Source organism: Aquarana catesbeiana, linkage group LG01, assembly GCF_042186555.1.
Source record: "Aquarana catesbeiana isolate 2022-GZ linkage group LG01, ASM4218655v1, whole genome shotgun sequence".
NCBI lineage: Eukaryota > Metazoa > Chordata > Amphibia > Anura > Ranidae > Aquarana > Aquarana catesbeiana.
In genome coordinates, this window is record NC_133324.1 from 974,736,000 (window position 1) to 974,754,398 (window position 18,399).

Sequence of the window (18,399 nt, forward strand, 5' to 3'; positions counted from 1 at the left end):
ATGCGGCTGGAAGGATTGTTCCTCTGACAAGCACTGATCGCCGTATAATTGTCAATGGTCTCAAAAATGTGTCAAAAGTGTGAATGTGTCGATGTATCCGCCGCAAATTGCAGTCCCGATAAAAATCGCAGATCACTGCCATTACTACGGTAGTAAAAAATTATAATAAAAATGACATAAATCTATCCCCTATTTTGTAGACACTATAACTTTTGCGCAAACCAATCAATATACGCTTATTGGGATTTTTTTTTCTAAAAAATATGTAGAATACATATTGGCCTAAACTGAGAAAAAACATTTTTTTTTTTGTTTTTTTAATTTGAGATATTTATTATAGAAAAAAGTAAAAGATATTGTGTTTCTTTTCAAAATTGTCGCTGTTCTTTTGTTTATAGCGCACAAAATAAAAATTGCAGAGGAGATCAAATACGACCAAAAGAAAGCTCTATTTGTAGGAGAAAAAGGATGTCAATTCTGTTTGGGTGCAGTGTCGCATGACCGCGCAATTGTCAGTTAAAGCGACGCAGTGCCGAATCGCAAAAAAAATTGCCTGGTCATTGAGCAGCCAAATCTTCCGGGGCTGAAGTGCTTAACCTCCCTGGCGGTATGATTATTTCAGATTTTTTATGCTCAAAGCAGTACAATTCTTTTGCATGGAAATTTGGCGTTTTATATTGTACTAATAATAATAAAAATGATTCAATAATGTAATCAAATCAAAAACACTGAAACTTGCTCACTTGCAGAATTACTAGTTTTAGTTTTTTTTTTAACAGCCAAAAACAGTTGATAACAGCCTATGTGGGCATGGACACAGGATAATATTCTGGGGAGTTTATTGACTGTAGAAGACAAAAACAGGCACTGTAAACACGCCCAGTGTGCATGAAAGTGAAAGATTAATGACTTGTGAGAAATGTTCTCAAGATGGAGAAATAGATTAATTCTTAATCATTAATCATTTTCATTTCTAAGACAAAAAAGGGTTTGGCATCTGAAATTCTACGAACCCCTTCTGAGCTGAACCCAGGACAGTTCAGCTTATCACTAGGCTACCAATGTAAAACATTTTTTACTTTCTGCTATAAAACATATCCAATAAAAAGTGTAAAAAATCTAATTTCTTTAACCACTTGACTACTCGGCACTTAAACCCCCTTCCTAACCAGAACAATTTTCAGCTTTCAGTGATCTCACACTTTGAATGACAATTACTCAGTCATGCAACACTTTACCCATATGACATTTTTGTCCTTTTTTCACACTAATAGAGCTCTCTTTTGGTGGTATTTAATCACCGCTGAGTTTTTTATTTTTTTGCACTATAAATGAAAAAAGACCGAAAATTCTGTAAAAAAAATTTATTTTTTTCTTTGTTTCTGTTATACAATTTTGCAAATTAGTAATTTTTCCTCATACATTTTGGCCACATTTTATACTACTACATATCTTTGGTAAAAATAATCCAAATCGGTTTATATTATTTGGTCTGTGTGAAAGTTATAGAGTCTACAATCTATGGTGCCAATCACTGAAAATTGATCACACCGGATGTACTGACAGCCTAGCTTATTTCTTGAGACTCTAACAAGCCAGGGAAGTACAAATACCCCCCAAATGACCCCTTTTTGGAAAGTAGACATTCAAAGATATTTAGAAAGGCATTGTGAGTTTTTTGAAGTAGTAATTTTTTCTCACAATTCTTTGCAAAATCAAGATATTTTTTTTTTAATTTTTTTCACAAAATCGTTATATTAACAGGTTATTTCTCACACACAGCATATGCATACCACAAATTACACCCCAAAATACATTCTACACCTCCTGAGTAGGGATTAGCCGAACACCCCCCTGTTCGGTTCGCACCAGAACATGCAAACAGGAAAAAAGTTTGTTCGAACACGCGAACACCGTTAAAGTCTATGGGACACGAACATGAATAATCAAAAGTGCTAATTTTAAAGGCTTATAGGCAAGTTATTGTCATAAAAAGTGTTTGGGGACCCGGGTCCTGCCCCAGGGGACATGGATCAATGCAAAAAAAGTTTTAAAAACGGACGTTTTTTCAGGAGCAGTGATTTTAATAATGCTTAAAGTTAAACAATAAAAGTGTAATATCCCTTTAAATTTCGTAGCTGGGGGGTGTCTATAGTATGCCTGTAAAGGGGCGCATGTTTCCCATGTTTAGAACAGTCTGACAGCAAAATTACATTTCGAAGGAAAAAACCCATTTAAAACTACTCGTGGCTATTGCATTGCCGGTCCGACAATACACACAGAAGTTCATTGATAAAAATGGCATGGGAATTCCCCACAGGGGAACCCCGAACCAAAATTAAAAAAAAAAAATGACGTGGGGGTCCCCCTAAATTCCATACCAGACCCTTCAGGTCTGGTAGGGATTTTAAGGGGAACCCGCGCCAAAAAAAAAACAAAAAACAGCGTGGGGTCCCCCAGAAATCCATACCAGACCCTTATCCGAGCACACAACCTGGCAGGCCGCAGGAAAAGAGGGGGGGACGAGAGAGCCCCCCCTCCTGAACCTTACCAGGCCACATGCCCTCAACATTGGGAGGGTGCTTTGGGGTAGCCCCCCAAAACACCTTGTCCCCATGTTGATGAGGACAAGGGCCTCATCCCCACAACCCTGGCCGGTGGTTGTGGGGGTCTGCGGGCGGGGGGCTTATCGGAATCTGGAAGCCCCCTTTAACAAGGAGACCCCCAGATCCCTGCCCTCCCCCCTGTGTAAAATGGTAAGGGGGTACTTACCCCTACCATTTCACTAAAAAACTGTCAAAAATGTTAAAAATGACAAGAGACAGTTTTTGACAATTCCTTTATTTAAATGCTTCTTCTTTCTTCTATCTTCCTTCATCTTCTTCTTCTTCTGGTTCTTCTGGTTCTTCCTCCGGCGTTCTCATCCAGCATCTCCTCCACGGCGTCTTCTATCCTCTTCTGCTTGGGCCGCTCCGCACCCATGGCATGGGGGGAGGCTCCCGCTCTTCTCTTCATCTTCTTCATCTTCTTCTCTTCTTCGTTTCTTCTCTTCTTCTCTTCTTCATTTTCTTCTCCGGGCCGCTCCGCATCCATGCTGGCATGGAGGGAGGCTCCCGCTGTGTGACAGCGTCTCCTTGTCTGACGGTTCTTAAATAACGGGGGGGCGGGGCCACCCGGTGACCCCGCCCCCCTCTGACGCACGTTGACTTGACGGGACTTCCCTGTGACATCACGGGGAATGCCAAAGGGAAGTCCCGTCATGTACCGTGCGTCAGAGGGGGGCGGGGTCTCCGGGTGGCCCCGCCCCCGTTATTTAAGAACCGTCAGACGAGGAGACGCCGTCACACAGCGGGAGCCTCCCTCCATGCCAGCATGGATGCGGGGCGACCCGGAGAAGAAAATGAAGAAGAGAAGAAGAGAAGAAGAGAAGAAGAGAAGAAGATGAAGAAGAAGATGAAGAGAAGAGCGGGAGTCTCCCCCCATGCCATGGGTGCGGAGCGGCCCGAGGAGAAGAAGATAGAAGACGCCGCGGAGGAGATGCTGGACGAGAACGCCGGAGGAAGAACCAGAAGAACCAGAAGAAGAAGAAGATGAAGAAAGATAGAAGAAAGAAGAAGCATTTAAATAAAGGAATTGTCAAAAACTGTCTCTTGTCATTTTTAAAATTTTTGACAGTTTTTTAGTGAAATGGTAGGGGTAAGTACCCCCTTACCATTTCACACAGGGGGGGGCGGGATCTGGGGGTCCCCTTGTTAAAGGGGGCTTCCAGATTCCGATAAGCCCCCCGCCCGCAGACCCCCACAACCACCGGCCAGGGTTGTGGGGATGAGGCCCTTGTCCTCATCAACATGGGGACAAGGTGTTTTGGGGGCATGTGGCCTGGTAAGGTTCAGGAGGGGGGGCGCACTCTCGTCCCCCCCTCTTTTCCTGCGGCCTGCCAGGTTGTGTGCTCGGATAAGGGTCTGGTATGGATTTTTGGGGGGACCACACGCCTTTTTTTTTTTTTTGACGCGGGGTTCCCCTTAAAATCCGTACCAGACCTGAAGGGTCTGGGAATTTAGGGGGACCCCCACGTCATTTTTTTTTTAAATTTAGGCCGGGGTTCCCCTTAATATCCATACTAGACCTGAAGGGCCTGGTATGGAGTTTAGGGGGACCCCCACATCATTTTTTTTTTCGGGGTTCCCCTGTGGGGAATTCCCTTGCCGTTTTTATCATTGAACTTCTATGTGTATTGTCGGACCGGCAATGCAATAGCCGGAAGTAGTTTTAAATGGGTTTTTTCCTTCGAAATGTCATTTTGCTGTCAGACTGTTCTAAACACAGGAAACATGCGCCCCTTTACAGGCATACTATAGACACCCCCCAGCTATAAAATTTAAACGGATATTATACTTTTATTGTTTGACTTTAAGCATTATTAAAATCACTGCTCCTGAAAAAACGTCCGTTTTTAAAACTTTTTTTTGCATTGATCCATGTCCCCTGGGGCAGGACCCAGGTCCCCAAACACTTTTTATGACAATAACTTGCATATAAGCCTTTAAAATTAGCACTTTTGATTTCTCCCATAGACTTTTAAAGGGTGTTCCGCGGCATTCGAATTTGCCGCGAACACCCCAAATTGTTCCCTGTTCGGCGAACTTGCGAACAGCCAATGTTCGAGTCGAACTCGAAGCTCATCCCTACTCCTGAGTATGCAAATACCATATGTGTGAGGCCTTTACACAGCCTGGCCACATACAGAGGCCCAACATGCAGGGAGTGCCATCAGGCGTTCTAGGGGCATGAATGTCAAATTTAATTTGACTACCTATTACACTTTGAGGCACTGTAGTGGCATGGATGAGTCGTGGATGGGGATGGCTAAGCAAGGTTGAGCCATGAATGTGGATGGCTGAGTATGGATGGGATGGCTAAGTGTGGATGGGATGGCTGGGTATGGCTGAGTGTGGATGGGATGGCTAGGTATAGCTTAGTATGGCTGAGTGTGGATGGGATAGCTGGGTATGGCTGGGTATGGCTGAGGATGGATGGATGATATGGCCAATATGTATTCTGCTACATATTTTTGGTAAATTATATAAGTGTATATTGACTGGTTTGCACAAAAGTTATCATGTCTATAAACTATGGGATATATTTATTTTTATTTATTCATTTTTTTGTACTAGTAATGATGGCAATCAGCGACTTATAGCGGGACTGCAATATTGTGGCAGACAAATCGGACACTAAGTGACAATTAGGACAATTTTTTGGGGACCAGTGACACTAATACAGTGATCAACCCTAACAAATATGCACTGTCACTGTACAAATGACACTGGCTGGGAAGGGGTTAACATCAGGGGTGATCAAAGGGTTAACTGTGTCATGGGGGTGTTTTCTAACTGTGGGGGAGGTGCTTTCACTGTATGAAGACTTGGATCGGTGTTTCTGCTTCACAGGATCCATGTCTTCTGTACTCACAGAATGACAGTCTGCCTTGTTTACATAGGCAGTCTGTCATTCTGCCTGAGTACCGAATGATCGGCGAGTCCCGGTGGACATCGAGTCCGCGAGACCCACTGATCAACTCCTGCTGTGTAAAATCACAGAGGGAGTGAGCCGCTGGCAGCGTGCTTTCGGGCCTAGAAGTGCAGAATCACGTCTATATACTGTATGTGATGTGCACAGAGCAGCCGCCCTGTAGCAGTAAAACTGCTATAGGGCAATCGTAAAGTTTAAAGAGGTTAAAGTAGAACTAAAAGCAAAACTTTTTTTTCATTTTGGTTAGCGTAAGCGAGGGTCATAACCCCTGTGAGGTTTTTTTTTTTTTCAATCTGCGTCCCATTGGGGAGATTTCCTTTTGCTTCCTGTTCCAAAATCAAAACAGGAAGTAAGAGGAAATCACTTAAAAAGGAAGAGAATCCCTGGTTGTCTCCCAGAACTGGTGTGCCCATTGGAAGATCCCCCTCTATTTCTGTACCAAGGATAACTATGGATGAACTTTCATTCCGAACACAAGTTCAGACCAAACCTTAGCTGTTCAGGAATTCAGACAAACACCCGAACATTTACCCATTTGGCAGAGGCAGAACATCATGTATAATGACAATAATGCTACGGTCTTTATACAGCTTCCTGCTTTCAATGGTTATTAGAAATGCAAGCGAGCGCAGGCACCACTGAGCATCTATCAGTGTAATCAACAGCCTCGTTCACTTACATGAAGAAAAAGAATGGAAACTATGGCTAATGAGACCTTCCTGACATAGACTGAGTCAGGGATTGTATTGAACCAGAAAAAAAAGGGGGGGACGAGCAGGAGGCGGAGCCTAGCGGAGCAGACATGCATTGTTAGAGCTCCACACCGCTGAGGAGAGAAGAAAAGGACAAAGTGGAGCCTGCAGGCTCAAAAGGTATCCATTTGAACCTTTTTGCTCCAGGGAACAAACTGTGAAAGTTTGGGCAGGAAATATGGTACTGGGAGGAAACCGTGGCAGAAATAAAAATCACCTCACAAAGAGCTCACAGGCACTCACTGCAGCTGAAGCAGCTCCAGTCACCTCACAATATACAGCATCAGGGCGCTCTCACAGACAGAAAATGTCACAGCAAGACTCTCCATTTGAGTCAGATACAGAACAAATCCTCTCACAAACTTCTCCACAAGCCTCCTCAGCATCCCCAGTAATATTATTACAATTTGAAAAGATGCTTCATAAGGCTTTAAAACAAACCTCAGACCAAATAACAAAAAGCCTAACCAAAGAAATAAGAGAGCTGGGAAACCGCACCGCAGCCTTAGAAATAAAAATGGATGAAATTGAAATTACAACCCAAGAAAATATAACAGAATTGGAACAATTAAAAGAAGAGAATTTAATACTTCAAACTAAGCTTGAAGATTACGAAAATAGAGCCAGACGTTCAAACTTGTGCATAAGGGGAATACCTGAAACTGTGACAGACCTGCAATCTACTATTACTGCTCTATTACAAGAACTAAAGCCAGATATCCCTATTGAACGTTTAGAACTGGACAGAGTACACAGAGCCCTCACAGCCAAAAAGAAAGATGGACCCCCACGTGATATAATCACAAAATTTCATTATTACAGAACGAAAGAACAAATACTAATTGCTGCAAGAGAAAAAAAGGAACTTAATTTTCAAGGACACAATTATCAAATTTTTGCTGACCTATCCCAACTTACTATTACTAAAAGACGATCCATGAAACCCCAACTAATGGAACTGCAACGCCACAACATTATGTATCAATGGGGCTTCCCCTTTTCAGTCAGATTTAACTACCAAGGTACAATATACAGAAGCAGATCAGCAGATGAACTACAACAAACCCTTTTAAAATTAAATCTGACAGAACCCACAAGCAGCAACTCTCCCACACGCAGAAGAATGGCATCATCTTCACCTTCAGGCAGCACCCAGAAAATTTCAGAACAAAATGGGAATCATCATTCTCACAAAAGAGGCCGTTATGCCACATCATCCATGGACCAAGAAGATTCAATGGACTGACATCCTAATTCCTGATATCTCTTCATTTATTATACTAAGAGATGGTTCTCTATAAAAAAACTATATTTATAACTGAATGTAACTGCATTCTGATAGTCACACACTGTGTGGGATCATGTTACATTCCAGTTATATTTCGTATTGCTTCTGATTCATATAGCCTTAGAATATATAAGTGAAATAAGGAAATTCTTGTTCAGTTATATATTATCAGGTAATAACAATAGATTTATTACTTTTTAGGACAAATATGTTCAATAATCCAGAAGTAATGGAAGCTTTTTCTTTCTTTTCTTAAAACAAATATATTATTACCTAACTAGTTCCTATAATTATATTTTTGTTTATTCTAATCTGAAGCAATACAACCTCAATTTTATGAGTTAACATATCTAAACAGTTACATATGAATAAAATATGTAATTGTTTACTCTAAAAGGGTTAAAATCCCAAAATAATTCAAACCATCTTCATCAATACCAAAGTTATTAACAGTACCTTTCTAACTGAATTATTTAGCCTGGGGCAAGACTAACCATATACAACCACCCTGGAATAAATAATTTCAACAAAAACTATATTCTGCACTCCAATTAATGAAACATCATTTTGATGTCTTTTGACATAGCACTTCTCTCCTGTAAGCGGAAGATCTGTGTACCCCCATTAGCCCTCCTCATTCTCCCAACCATATTATGTGGGAGTGTGACGAAGGCACTTATTCCCCTGAGAGAGATATTTATTCTCTTTCACGGGTAAATTGTGATTACTTGCAAAAAATAATTTATACAATGTATCATCTAATCTCATATGTTTTTTGTTTACTCTTTACTCCAGAATTCACTGGTTTCTTTTCTATCTATTCATCTCTTCAGTCCACACAGGTTGATCTGCGCAGTCAGCTCTGCATAACAAAAAGTAAGTCAAAACTATTTGATCTGTTGCCATGGCACCACTGAATATACTTTCCCTGAATGTTCAGGGAATAAATGTCCCTCAAAAAAGGACCAAAGCCTTCCGTACTTTCCATAACAAGAAGGCTCACATAGTATGCCTCCAAGAAACACACTTCACCAAAGATTCTACTCCAAAATATATTTCTCCTTTTTATCAACAAATTTACACGGCTTCTGCCTGTACCAAGCAAAGGGGAACTCTAATTGCATTTCACCGATCCACACCATTCACCTTATCATCAGAAATTAAAGACCCAGAAGGTAGATACCTGATACTCATGGGTTATATAATGGATACAGCAATCACGGTGATTTCCTACTACGCTCCTAACAAACAACCTACACCATTCCTCTCACATATATTACAAGTGATTAATACACACAAAATAGGAACAGTGATAATGTGTGGGGATTCGAACCAGGTCCTCCTCTCATTTCTAGATAAATCACCTTTTACACCATCCAAAATAACCTCTAGATTACCTTTTTCTCAACTTCTTTCCAAATACAATCTGGTAGATTCGTGGAGAGAAAGTAACCCAATGAAAAAGAAATTCACTTATTTCTCGCACCCTCATCAAACCTTCACCAGAATAGATCATATTTTTCTAACAATAGGAATGATACCAGAAATTATTGCATCAGATATAATTCCGATTCCGTGGTCTGACCATAATGCAGTATACACTACTATAGCCTCAGCCATACCAAAAGCGCATGACCCAACGTGGTACTTACCGGACATAATGCTCAAACACCCACTACATCAGATGGCCATTGAACAAGCTTTAAAGGAATACATATCAATTAATAATACAACAGACATCTCCCCAATAACACTGTGGGAAGCTCATAAGCCTGTCTTGCGTGGTACAATACAAAGACAAATGGCACTATTTAAACGGGAACGCAAAAATCTAGCAAAAAAACTAGAACTCAATTTTAATGCAGCCTACATATCATTCCAAGATAATCCATCTCAGAGTACAAAATCTCATCTGGAAAAATCTAGATTGGAATACGATCTATTTCTCACTGAGTCAGTTGATAAATCCCTCAAACGCTCCAAACACAATTTCTACATGAATACAAACAAACCAGGTACATATTTGGCTCGGGCATTAAATTCAACTAACAAATCTTTCAAACCAATACGTTTGAAATTATCAAAAAATGTTTACACTTGTAACCCAGTTAAAATAGTCCATAAATTTCACTCACATCTCGCAACTTTATACAAGACAAACAATGAATTCAATCCTACAGAGGCTGAATCCTTCTTCTCGAAAATAACCTTACCTGAGTTATCTCAGAATCAAAAAAGCAGTTTGGATGAGCCTATAACTATAGATGAAGTTGCTAACGCCATAAAAGACCTAAAACTTAACAAAAGACCAGGCCCAGACGGCTACTCGGCTTTATACTATAAAACATTCTCAGAAATACTCTCTCCCATTCTCACTGAAACTTTTAACAAACTTCTAGATGGACATTCTTTTCGGCAAGAAACACTAATGGCAATTGTTTGTATGATCCCAAAACCCCTTTCTGATGATACTTCCTGTGTGAATTATCGACCTATCTCTCTGTTAAACCTCGATATTAAATTATTAGCAAAAATAATAGCAAAACGCCTCAATAGCATTATAGGAAAATTAATACATAGAGATCAAGTAGGCTTCATGCCAAATAGACAGGCAGGCGATAATATACGCAGGGCAGTGTTATTAGCACATATTGCTAAAAAACGGAAAATCCCTTTATGTTTTCTATCTCTCGATATTAAGAGGGCATTTGACACAGTATCCTGGCAATATATGCAATATTCATTACAAAAATGGGGTTTTGGACCCCATTTTTTAACATGGATCAAAGCATTATATAATAAACCCAAAGCCTATATAAAATATGCTGGATACAAATCTGAAGCCTTTAATATCGAAAGAGGTACCCGACAGGGTTGCCCATTATCTCCCTTATTATTTACCCTTATACTCGAACCCATGGCCCAATACATCAGAACAAACCAAACTATAACTGGCATTGAAGTAGGAGGTATTACACACAAACTATGTATATTTGCAGACAATATATTACTTTTTCTATCATCACCACAGGTCTCTGGTCCTAACTTAATACCAGCTCTTGATGGATTTGCAGCCCTATCCGGCCTTATGATTAATCCTAAGAAATGCCTAGTGCTTAATATTTCACTCACAAACATGGATTTGATCCCGGCTAGGGCTGCACTCCCATTCACATGGGCAGAAAAATCAATCCCATATCTTGGAATTCATTTAACAGCATCTCATTCTGACTTATTCTCAACCAATTATCCTCCTGTATTAAGACAGATCACAAATCTAATAAAACAATGGTCGCAACTTCCTTTATCCTGGATAGGGAAGATTAATGCAATCAAAATGACTATTCTACCCAAATTGCTTTATCTATTCAGAGTCCTCCCTATTCCAATTCCTTCCTATTTTTTGAGAATAGTACAAAAAAGAGCAACTTCGTTTATATGGGGCTCTTCTAAACCACGTATACCTATACACACACTACATCTTCCCAAAAATAAAGGAGGCCTGGGATACCCTAATTTTACTAACTACTACAGAGCAGCACATTTGGCCAGTCTGTCCAAATACCATGCAAAACAGGAAATCCCATTATGGGTATTTATAGAGGCTTCAGAAAATGACCGTCTATTAATATCAAATTTATTATGGCTTGATCCTAAAGACCGCTTTAAAATTCATAATCCCATAACTAAACACTTCTTATCTCTCTGGGATAAACTAAAAACCAAATATCAGTTACAATCTCCACACAATCCTCTCCTTTCTTTTATCAGAAATACGGCCTTTTATCCGGCATGGATCTACCCAAATTCTTTTAAAGCTTGGACAACATCAGGCATTCAGACACTAAATGACTTCATAGCATCTAAATCATTCCTTTCATTCCCATCGCTTAGAGAAAAATATGATCTACCAAACTCTGAGATATTTAGATATCTCCAAATCAAAAATTTCTATACACCATTCCTAAAGGGGGATACACCATTATCCCAATTATCCATTTTTGAATCAATCTGTACAAAAGATCCATTTGCTAAAGGTACAATTTCATCACTTTATAATCAATTATATGGAGTAGCAAATCTTAATAGACCCTCTTACGTTCAGAGGTGGGAGGAGGACCTGGGACGAACTTTAGAGGACACGGACTGGTCTAACATATGGCTCACATCTAAGTCATCTTCACCCAACATCTTAGCACTGGAGACAAATTATAAAGTCCTAACTCACTGGTACCTTGTACCCGCTAGAGTGGCAAAATATTCACCTAATACCTCAACTCTTTGTTTTCGAGGATGCCCAGAAATAGGCACACATTTACACATATGGTGGACGTGCCCAGTAATCCAAACCTTCTGGAAGGAAGTCTTCGTGATTGCATCTAAAATATTTTAAAAAATAATACAACCAGATCCATATTTAACTTTACTTAATCTAAAACCGGAATGGTTAACACTCTCCCAATTCAAACTTATGATCCAACTAATAACGGCTGCAAAACAAACAGTGGCCAAGGCATGGAAATCTCCTACGTTGGTACTAGCAGAAACAATTCACAGAATGAATAATACAATGTCCCATGCTAAGATGGTAGCCATCGATCAAAATCAAATTCCAAAATTTGAAAAACTTTGGCATCCTTGGATAAAACAACAGTTCCTGTCAAACTTCAATGACTCTGTCCTGTTGCCATGGTAACAGATTACATGACTTACAGAGACACCCATTCTAAGGCTTCAAAGAGAACTAAAAAGAATAATAAACTGACGAGCGGGACAACCTTGTGGACCATACCTCTACCTTTCAACCCTTTTTCTTCTTTCTCTTTCCTTTTCTCCACCTTACGATTAAAGCTCATTATCAGAATTTATTTGACCTATATACACTCTACTTGTAAACAATATGTATAGTAGGTATAAATCATTTAAATACCTACAAAAGTAACTAAGGAAATGATATATATCTTTAATTTAGGTTTACGTGAACCCAATGTTTAATATTTGAAATTTCATGATATTTACCTATATAAACCCTACTGTAAAACAATGAGCTTACTTTATAGATCCTTGTAAACTTACTTTATGTATCTTTATAACATTGTATACTCAATAAACTTCTTTTGACAAGGAAAAGGGGGGACGGGGTTTGGGGGGAAGGAGAAAGGAGATGGGGAGGTAGGAAAGAGAGGGAGAAGAGGGAAAAAAAGGGAGGGGGTGGACTAGTGGGCCATTGCAAGGTCTCTCCAGCAAGGATCTGTCTGTTCTCTTCTCATCTACTAGAGGTAGGGTTGACACTTTTTCTTCAAGCCAAATCCCAACACTTTAGTGGCACACAGCAAAAAAAATTGTTTTAGCATACACTATAGGATTGTAAATAAACCCCATTGTGTCTGGGTTTCAGGCAGACTGAAACCTCAAATCATGATTCTAAACCCGAACTGTCCAGGTGAATCCTGGACAGGTGGCAACCCTAACTAGAGGGGTGAGGGTCGTTAGTCATGTAAAAATGTCACTAAGAAGCTCCTCCAGTTAAATCTGCGCTATGGGAGAGAGAAGTGTGGTGAATAGGGATGAGCCGAACACCCCCCGGCGGTTCGGTTCGCACCAGAACCCGCGAACGGACCGAAAGTTCGCACGAACGTTAGAACCCCATTGACGTCTATGGGACTCGAACGTTCGAAATCAAAAGTGCTCATTTTAAAGGCTAATTTGCATGGTATTGTCCTAAAAAGGGTTTGGGGACCCGGGTCCTACCCCAGGGGACATGTATCAATGCAAAAAAAACTTTTAAAAACGGCCGTTTTTTCGGGAGCAGTGATTTTAATGATGCTTAAAGTAAAAAAAAAAAAAGTGAAATATTCCTTTAAATATCGTACCTGGGGGGTGTCTATAGTATGCCTGTAAAGTGACGCGTGTTTCCCATGTTTAGAACAGTCCCTGCACCAAATGTCATTTTTAAAGGAAAAAATCTCATTTAAAACTGCTTGCGGGTTTAATGTCATGTCGGGTCATGGCAATATGGATGAAAATCAGTGAGACAAACGGCATGGGTACCCCCCAGTCCATTACCAGTCCCTTTGGGTCTTGTATGGATATTAAGGGGAACCCCGCACCCAAATTAAAATAAGGAAAGGTGTGGGGCCACCAGGCCCTATATACTCTGAACAGCAGTATACAGGCGGTGCAAACAAGACAGGGACTGTAGGTTTGTTGTTAAGTAGAATCTGTTTGTAATTTTGAACATTTTTAACGTGTTTAGCTCCAGCCAAAAAATCTTTTCTAAGCTTTTTGGAAAACATAGGGAAGGGTTATCACCCCTGTGACATTTGTTTTGCTGTCTTTCCTCCTCTTCAGAAGATTTCACCTCACTTTTTTGTCCCAATGAAAAATGTTTTTTGAAAATTTGGGTTTTTTTGTGGAACAAGGATTGGAAAGCATCAGTGGAAAGGAGAACTTGTTTTCCCATATTAACTCTTACAGGAGAGAATTTCCCTTCCTAGGGGTAGATTTCATCTCACTTCCTGTTGTCTCCTTCCGTTTGCAAGTAGGAGTCGTTTGTAAGTTAGATGTTTGAAAGTAGGGTCCTGCCCTATATACTCAGCAGAAATTTGGGCCTTAGGTGTTGCTGTGGCCACAACACTGTAAGCCCTCACAGGGCCCTGCTGTGAAATATTAGATCAAGAATTGTAATTACATGCCCCTGTTAAACAGGAGCTGAAAAATTAGGCCTTAGGCACTGGTGCTGGTGCCACAACACTGCAACCCCTCACAGACACTCTAGTTGGAACGCAGGAACGAGCCCTGCTGCAAATTATTGCTTCAAAAATTGTAATTACACGCCCCTGTTAGACAGGGGCAGAAAAATTGGGCCTTAGGCACTGGTGCTGGTGCCACAACACTGCAACCCCTCACAGACACTCTAGTTGGAACGCAGGAACGAGCCCTGCTGCAAAGTATTGCATCAAAAATTGTAATTACACGCCCCTGTTAGACAGGGGCAGAAAAATTGGGCCTTAGGCACTGGTGCTGGTGCCACAACACTGCAACCCCTCACAGACACTCTAGTTGGAACGCAGGAACGAGCCCTGCTGCAAAGTATTGCATCAAAAATTGTAATTACACGCCCCTGTTAGACAGGGGCAGAAAAATTGGGCCCTAGGCACTGGTGCTGGTGCCACAACACTGCAACCCCTCACAGACACTCTAGTTGGAATGCAGGAACGAGCCCTGCTGCAAAGTATTACATCAAAAATTGTAATTACACGCCCCTGTTAAACAGGGGCTGAAAAATTGTGCCTTAGGCACTGGTGGTGGCGCCCAGAACCAAAAATGTTCTTACAAGCTATCAGCGTGATGATTGAGGAGGAAGAGGATAATTACTCAGGGATAGTCACTCAGCATCAGCATAGGCAGTCTTTGAAGGGATCTGAGATTTCAAAAAAAATTATTCGGTTACATCAGCATCAGGTGCTTGGTAGCTGGTGGTGATCCAAGACTCATTCATTTTTATGAAGGTCAGCCGATCGACCGAGTCGGTGGACAGACGCACCCTGTGATCGGTTACCACGCCTCCAGCAGCACTGAATGTGCGTTCCGAAAGAACGCTGGATGCAGGACAGGCCAGTAGCTCAATTGCATACTGTGCAAGCTCTGGCCAGTGATCCATCCTCAAGACCCAGTAACCCAGAGGATTTTCGGTGGGAAAGGTGTCCAAGTCTGATCTTGCCCCTAGGTATTCCTGCACCATGTAAAACAGACGCTGGCGATGGTTGCTGGAACCGATCATACCTTGGGGCTGCGGACCAAAAAATTGTCTGAACGCATCGGTCAGACGGCCACCTTCTCCACCGCTCCTTCTTTGACTGACCGAAGCCTCAGCAACACGTTGTCCAGAAACAGGAGTTTGTAACCTCCCAGTCTCTGGGAACGCGTTGCACAGACCTTTCTGCAAGGCCTCCCGAAGATGTTTCATCCTCTGCTCCCTCTGCGATGGCAAGATAAGGTCCGCAACCTTACCCTTGTAACGTGGATCAAGGAGGGTTGCCAGCCAGTATTGGTCCTTCTCCTTGATACCACGAATACGAGGATCCTTACGCAGGCTTTGCAGGATCAGGGAGGCCATGCAGCGTAGGTTTGCTGAGGCATTCGGTCCGGAGTCCTCTGGGTCACTAAGAACGACATGGTCCGCAGCCACCTCCTCCCAGCCACGTACAAGTCCATGTGTTTCTTGGGACTGATCCCTTAAAGACTGCTGCTGATGCTGAGTGCCAGGCTCCACCTCCATACTGACACAATCTTCCTCCTCCTCCTCTTCCTCCTCGTCCTCTTCCTGTGTGATCGGCGGGCACGCAGGAACACTGTCTGGATAAAGGGGGCCTTGAGAGCTAAGGAAGTCCTCCTCTTCCTGCCTCTGTTCTGCCTCAAGTGCCCTGTCCATTATTCCACGCAGCGTGTGCTCCAACAGGTGGACAAGGGGGACAGTGTCACTGATGCATGCACTGTCACTGCTCACCATCCTCGTGGCCTCCTCGAATGGTGACAGGACAGTGCATGCATCCCTGATCATGGCCCACTGGCGTGGGGAAAAAAAAACAAGCTCCCCTGACCCTGTCCTGGTGCCATAGTCGCACAGGTACTCATTGATGGCCCTCTGCTGCGTGTGCAGCCGCTGCAGCATGGCCAACGTTGAGTTCCACCTGGTGGGCATGTCACAGATTAGGCGGTTCTTGGGCAGGTTAAACTCCTTTTGGAGGTCCGTCAGCCGAGCACTGGCATTATATGACCGGCGGAAATGCACACAGACTTTCCTGGCCTGCCTCAGGACATCCTGTAAGCCCGGGTACCTGCCCAAGAACCGCTGCACCACCAAGTTAAGGACGTGAGCCAAACAGGGCACATGGGTCATTTGTCCCTGTCGGAGGGCAGAGAGGAGGTTGGTGCCATTGTCGCAAACCACCATTCCTGCCTTAAGTTGGCGTGGCGTCAACCACCTCTGAACCTGCCCCTGCAGAGCTGACAGAACCTCTGCCCCAGTGTGGCTCCTGTCCCCCAAGCACACCAGCTCAAGCACCGCATGGCATCTTTTGGCCTGCGTACTTGCGTAGCCCCTTGAACGCCTACGGAGCACCGCTGGTTCCGAGGAAGAGGCCATGGAGGAAGAAGAAGAGGAGGGGGTGGAGGAGAGAGGTGTGTCACAATCAGCATTTTGGAGGCGTGGTGGCGGAACAACCTCCAACACTACTGCACCTTGTCCTGCATCCTTCCCAGCTGCCAGCAGAGTCACCCAATGCGCCGTGAAACTTAGGTAACGTCCCTGTCCATGCCTGCTGGACCATGAGTCAGCGGTAATATGCACCTTACCGCTGACCGCCCTGTCCAGCGAGGCATGGACATTGCCTTCCACATGCCGGTAGAGAGCCGGAATCGCCTTCCGTGAGAAAAAGTGGCGTTTGGGTACCTGCCACTGAGGAACCGCACATTCCACAAACTCACGGAAGGGGGCAGAGTCTACCAACTGAAAAGGCAGCAGTTGAAGTGCTAGCAATTTTGCCAAGCTAGCATTCAACCGCTGGGCATGTGGATGGCTGGGAGCAAACTTCTTTCGGCGGTGCAGCAGCTGGGGCAGGGAAATTTGCCTGGTACAATCTGACGTCGGTGTACCAAAAGCAGATTGCCCACAAGTACTTGGCTGTGACACACCTAATTCTTCACCTTCATTCCTCTCACTGCAGGTCTCAGAGAGGACTGAAGGTCTAGTGGGGTTGGAAATCTCAGCTGATGAGGAGCAAGGAGAGATCCTCTTTGTTCTTTGGTGTGGGTCTTTTAGATACGCTTGCCAACGAACTGCATGGCAGGTCAACATATGTCTGGTCAAGCATGTGGTACCCAAGCGGGAGATATTTTGGCCACGCGAGATACGCTTGAGACATATGTTGCAAATAGCAGCGGTGCGATCTGATGCACTCGTCTCAAAAAAGGCCCACACCAAAGAACTTTTTGAATAACGCGCAGAGACTGCAGCGCCCTGCACATGTGGAGCTTTGGGGTGTGATGCAGTCAATGTGCTGCCCTTAGGCTGGCCCCTGGAGGGCATCCTGCCTCGTTGGTGATGTGCTGCCGCCTCCTCCTCCTCCTCCTCCTCCTCCTCCTCCTCCTCTCTCCTATCAGGCACCCACGTTGAGTCAGTGACCTCATCATCCCCTCCCTCCTCATCACTGGAGCAAACCTGGCAGTATGCTGCAGCAGGGGGAGCATGACTGCCAGATTGCTGTCCTTCTTGGGCACCCCCTCTGTCCGCGCTCATGTTACTGCCTTCATCGAGCTCAGTATCGTCATCAGAGCCTTCCAAACGCTGGGCATCCTCCTGGAGCATGTACCCAACACTGTGGTCAAACAGTTCGAGGGAATCCTCATGAGGACATGGTGGAGCTAGGGAAGGAGTCACTGATGACATTGAGCTGAGGGAAGAGGCCGCTGCTTTGCCAGACAAAGCACCCTGGGCATGGGTGAGAGAGGATGAGGAGGATGAGGACGGCTTGGTCATCCACTCGACCAAGTCTTCCGCATGTTGCGGCTCAACATGGCCAGCTGCCGAAAAAAAGGCCAAGCGTGTCCCATGGCCACGTGCTGATGAGGATGCACCGTCTCCACGACCAGCACTAGACACAGAGCCTGCTTGCCCTCTCTTATTGGCTTGTGACTGTCTGCCTCTCCTTCTTGGCCTTCCAGACATACTAATGGCCTGTAGCTGCACTAAGCTGGGATAGAACACCTGTAATTTTCTTCAAGTAGCTTTATATACTGTAACCAGACAAGCCTGCCTGTCAGTAG